At 40.3% G+C, this 5788-nt stretch overlaps 1 protein-coding gene across 1 annotated transcript in view; it reads left to right on the forward strand.

The window, feature by feature from the left end:
* Positions 1–5788, forward strand: part of GRM5 (glutamate receptor, metabotropic 5) — a 432533-nt gene that overhangs the window by 217896 nt on the left and 208849 nt on the right. The window lies entirely within an intron of this gene.

Consider the following 5788-nt stretch of genomic DNA (forward strand, 5'->3'; position numbering starts at 1 on the left):
GTGTGAAAGGAGTCGAAGAAGAATGAATGACAGGGAGGCAGTTCAGGTGATCATCATAGCCAGGTTCTTCTTTTTTATTGTCATCTAACATCTGTATTTATACTATTTGGTCCCAGTCCTATCCATTCTATACAAAAGGCCAGGGGGCTTCCCATCTCCATTTCAAAGGTTACTCTATTGCTTCACTGAGCTACAAGGAAGTAACTGAAGGAGGTCATTCCAAGCAAAGATCAAAGCGACCAACCACCCCTCTGGGGAAACAACCTTTCTCAGGGAGGTGGTCCTGTTTAAAACACACAGCTGTTAAGAGGGGAGCAAGCATATTAAGAACAATATGCCCTATACACCAGGTCCCTTGAAACATCCCTGCAGGGACTGCCTCAAGCAGCCAGGGTGAATCGGCTTCCAACAAATGCAATACCCATTTTTAAGACTAAAAAACAAATACAAGTCTGTAGTATTTGTATATCTTCAAGATCAAACTGTATTCAATTTTTATATATAAAACTGAAAACAGCCAAAACTCGTTTGGCTCAGTGGATAGAGCGTCGGCCTGCAGACTGAAAGGTCCCAGGTTCGATTCCGGTCAAGGGCATGTACCTGGGTTAGAGGCACATCCCTAGTAGGAGATGTACAGGAGGCAGCTGATCGATGTTTCTCTCTCATCGATGTTTCCAACTCTCTATCTCTCTCTCCCTTCCTCTCTGTAAAAAATCAATAAAATATATTTTAAAAAAACTGAAAACAAAAAGGAAAAATTTGAAAAAATATTATTTATTTCTAATATTCTGTTTCTAGTCCCAGTGGTAAACCAAAATGAGAACAAAATCTTTCAAATAATGAATTCAAGGACGTTTCTCTTCAAGCTTATCTCTCACAATGAATTTGAATTTATTCTGAATTTAACTCTGTCCTTAAATTTTTATTTATTATATTTAATCCTCATCTGAGGACATTTTTTCCATTGATGTTTTAGAGAGAGTGGAAGGGAGAGACAGAGAGAAAGATCAATGTGAGAGAGACACATCAATTGGTTGCCTCCCACATGGGCCCCAATCAGGGCCCAGGATGGAGCCTGCAACCTAGGCACATGCCATTGACTGGAATCGAACCTGATTCCCTTCAGTCCACAGTCCAATGCTCTATCCACTGAGCCAAACCAGCTAGGGCTCTTTTCTTAAATTTTATTAATCCTTGCCCTTGGACCAGGGATTGGTGGCACTAAATACTTACCTACTTAGAGTTTTCCATTTTGGTCTTTACCAGGGAAAGATCTATCTGCTGCTTCTACCTTTTGAAGTGTTCTTCATTCCTGTCGCCTTCCCCACTGTGACTGGCTTTGCCTCTAGACAGGATTCTGGATTGAGTACCTGCAAAGGAGAGAAAAAGTTGAGAGAAAGGTGACATCATTATGAAATGAAGAAATAAGATAAATAAACATCTTTTTAAAACAGAATCCTTTGGGAGTCAAGTCAGTAGGCACCAGTTCTCGTCTTTCCTACATAGAAAGATAGGTTGGGGTATCCATTGACACTGATGGGCCTTGTGTCAACTGGATATTATCAAACTTTTATGGTTTACCCAGAAACCATCTCCTCTGGGCCTTGTAAAAATGCCATCCTCTTGAATGCCTCAGGCAGCACCAAACAAGGGCAGAAACTAACTAAATAAAAAAGCCAGCCTTGGAGGTGGTGTCTGGGGACCCTCCTCCCAGAGCTTGCCTACAGCAGCCCTTTGTCACTGATATCACTATTGAAATGTGCTGTCACATCATCCTTGGTGTTTGGGAAAATATAGAGAGATATCCAAACTTGTCATCTGCTTGGAGATAAGGGGCCAGCAAAGAAAGGACCTTAAAAATGAAAAATACAGGATATTTTTTAAAATCCTTGCCATTAAAACTCCTCTTTTCAAACAGCCACTTGAGAAGACAGTTGGGCAGTTTCTCATAAAACTAAACATACTCTTACCATGTGATTCAACAATTGTGCTCCTAGGTATTTACCCAATGGAGTTGAAAACTTAGGTCCACACAAACCCCTGGACCTGGATGCTTACAATTGTTTATTCCTGGTTGCCAAAACTTAGAAGCAACCACGATGTCCTTCAGTAAGGGAATGAAGAAGTAAATTGTGGTATAGCCACACCAGATACTGGAATATTATTCAGCACTAAAAAGAATTAAAATATTGCAACCAAAAGACATGGAGGGAACTTAAATGCATACTACTCAATGAAAGTAGCCAACCTGAAAAGCTACATACCATATGATTCCAACTATATGACATTCTGAAAAAGGTACAAGTATAGAGAGGAAAAAAGATCTGTCATGTTAGTGGGAGGAAAGGAATAAATACTAGGTGGAGCAGAGGGGAGTTTTAGGGCAATGAAACTTTTGTATGTCACTGTAATGGAGGATTCATGTCATCATACATTGTCAAAACTCATTCACAGAGTAAACCCCACTGTAGATTGTGGATTTTAGTTTAAAATAATGCATTAATATTGGATTATCAACTCTAACAAATGTACCACACTAATGCAACATGTTAATAATAGGGGAAATGGAGAGAGAGTGATGAGGTATACTGGAACACTCTGTGTGTGTTTTTCTAAAATTTTTCTATAAACCTTCACATGTTCCCCAAACAATTGTACTATTTCTAAAAGCTATCATTTGCAACCAACCATATAAAATATTCAAGAAGAAGCTGAATGTGACATATGTCAGATTTATGGAAGAACTTACTATAAAACAACCCCCCAAAAATGTATAAGATAATCTATATATATAAAAGCCTAATATGCAAATTGTCTCCATGGGAGTTCTACTGGGAGACCGATCGCTCACTATGACATTCACTGACCACCAGGGGGTGGTGCAGAATGAAGGAAGACCCTGGCTGGAAGCTGGCAGCCAGGGAAGGGAGGCCTTGATCAGCAGCTGGAAGGCCCCGATTGGACCTGATAGCTGGCAAGGCCTAGGGACCCTACCGGTGCACAAATGTCATGCACCGGGCCTCTAGTACAAAATAAAATGAGTAATATTCTTGAGTAAAAACAAAACAAAACAAAAAACCCAGGATATTTAACAAGGTCAAGGTCCAAACATACTGTTTAGACTCAGAATGCTTTGGGAGTTCAGTGGATAGTTAGGGACTATCAAGAGCTCTGAGTGTATTGTGGCAAAATCGGATTTTGGGGCCCATTGACCTGGGTGTAAAATCAAGCTTTGACACTTCTTGACCATGTAACCTGGTGTAAGTCACTTAACCACTCTGTGATACATTCATTTTTTATTGGCAATGTCTAATAGTAGTTATACTATTGGGCAACAATACAAGTAAATTGCCTAGTACAGAGCCAAGCATGTAGTTGGTCTTCAATAAGTGGGAGCCAGAATTATTGATCAGTGTTCTATAGTAAACTTTCTTCTTTTTCAATTGGCATATAGATACATGACTACTCTGGGATAGGTAGGCCTTCCCTTGTCCTAAAGCCCAGAGGTTTTCAAAGTCTGGAACTTCTAAGTGTTTCCCAGATATTATTTTTGGGATTCTAGAAAATGCCTCTGATAGAACCTCTATGGGTTGATTCCTGGGTCAGGAATAAGCTCCTGAGACTGGAGTCCACTCTCAGCACTGCCACTGGTTCAACAAAGAGGCCAATAATGATTCCTTCCCATAAAGGCAGGTTGGTGTGCAGGGCAAAGTCCATCACTTCTCTGAAGCCTTCACTTCCTCCTGCCTTTCAGGGTTCCAGTGGGGATTGCATGAGCGGGCACTGAGAAAGGCGTAGAGATGTGCACGTTTCTACCAGAGATGTTTAATAATTGTTACTTCCTTCCCTCCTCTTGCATTCCCGACTCCTGGGCTTTAGCTGCAGAAGCTGTGAATGAAGGGGAAGATTTTGTAACTTTTAAGATGCCACCAGTCTATAACTCAATGATTGCTAAACAGCTACTTATAGTGAAGGTGACCTTGTCAGAAATAACGGTTTGCTGCACAGAACGTCTGGCATGTCTCCCTGTCTCTTTGTAATCATTGCTATCAAGTCTCTGAATCATTTTTTCTTGTCCTGCCTGTTTTCCCTCTGGCCTTTCATTAACATTATTCACTTGGCGATAGTTAATGTAAATCAAATTGCTTTCATTTGGCTTTCCACCAACCGGTGGTGCTAATTTATTTGTCTATGGTCCTGGATTTATAAATTCAGACCTAAGTAAAGGGGAGGCACACATTTAATCTCCTTTTGTAATTACTATATAAAAGAGAAATTGACTAGCATGCTTCTCACATTTGTGTTCATTTGACAAATCTGCAAACAGCCACCTTGTTCGTCAACCTTCCGTATCATTTCAATCTTTTCTTGAAACAGCTTTGATTTTTTTCTTTTGATATTTGCCTAACTAATCAGTATAAGCTTCATGACCATTGGCCATGAACTGCAATTCCTTCCAGCATGTATAGCTAAATCAGTGTGTGTGGTCGACCATCTAGAACTAATTAGAAGTATCTGCTGCTTCTGGGGCTACAATCTGCCATTTTTGGTTAGTGATTAATTGTGCAAAATTGTTGTTAGGTTTCTGATACGATGCAATATGATTTTATTTGCCTCGAATCTCTTCCAGGCAGGCTGTTTGGTTCACTAATAATTTGGATGCTGACAAAATGGCTCAAGGCCTAACCTGAGGCTTTATAGTCATATCCCTTTCACTGCCACTGAATTCCACAAGCCTACTCAGATTGTGAGAGCCCACAGAATTACAAAATTAAAGAGACAAGTATCCGCAAGGTGTTGATGACCCAGAGTCATTTTCGAAAAGGCCTGGGCTCTGCCATTTTCAATCATCCTGAGTGTATCCAGCAGTGGCGAGGGAGGCTGTTTGGCATGGGACCTGAAGTGTGGGTGTCCCAAGTGTTTGACATTGAGATGGGGATAAATATTCAATGTATTCAGGTTATCAGAATGTCACCTGTCCTCCACTCTCCCTTCCTGCATAGAATCTTGTGCCATTAAAGCATGAAACATAATTGTGAGACCTATTGTTATACCCATATTCTGTGCCAAATAGTGGCACACTGGGGGATTATTTTCCTCCGCTTTGCACATTCACGGACCTATCAGATTCCCATGGGGAAGGTGGGAGGGTTCCTCACTGTTTTCCCTGAAATCCTTGGGTCTGATGTCGCAGCCCATCCAGGAGCAGCTATGGAGTTTATATAAAAGTAAGGTTTAATGGGTGGCAATCTTACCGGAAGGAGAGCCTAGGAAACATTTCTTGAAGCAATATTTGAACAGCAAGCTTCCTGTTTTTATATTTGTCTTTTTTTGAGGCTTAAAAATCAGGTAATAATACAAGTAAATTGTCAAAGAAAGATGTTTCTGATGTTTATCATGGCATTACTCACAATAGCAAAGATATGGAAACAACCCAAGTGTCTGTTAACAGATGGGTAAGTTAAGAGGATATATGTACACACACACACACATACACACACATACACACACAAATATTATTCAGCCATGAGGAAGAAAGAAATCCTGCTATTTGTGACAACATAGATGGACTTTAAGAGCATTGAGCTAAGTGAGATAAGCCAGACAGAGAAAGACTAATACTGTACCAGCTCATTTTTTTTTTCATACACACACACACACACAAATATTATTCAGCCATGAGGAAGAAAGAAATCCTGCTATTTGTGACAACATAGATGGACTTTAAGAGCATTGAGCTAAGTGAGATAAGCCAGACAGAGAAAGACTAATACTGTACCAGCTCTCA

This window comes from Myotis davidii, unplaced genomic scaffold (assembly GCF_000327345.1).
Source record: "Myotis davidii unplaced genomic scaffold, ASM32734v1 scaffold657, whole genome shotgun sequence".
In the NCBI taxonomy this organism is placed as follows: Eukaryota; Metazoa; Chordata; class Mammalia; order Chiroptera; family Vespertilionidae; genus Myotis; species Myotis davidii.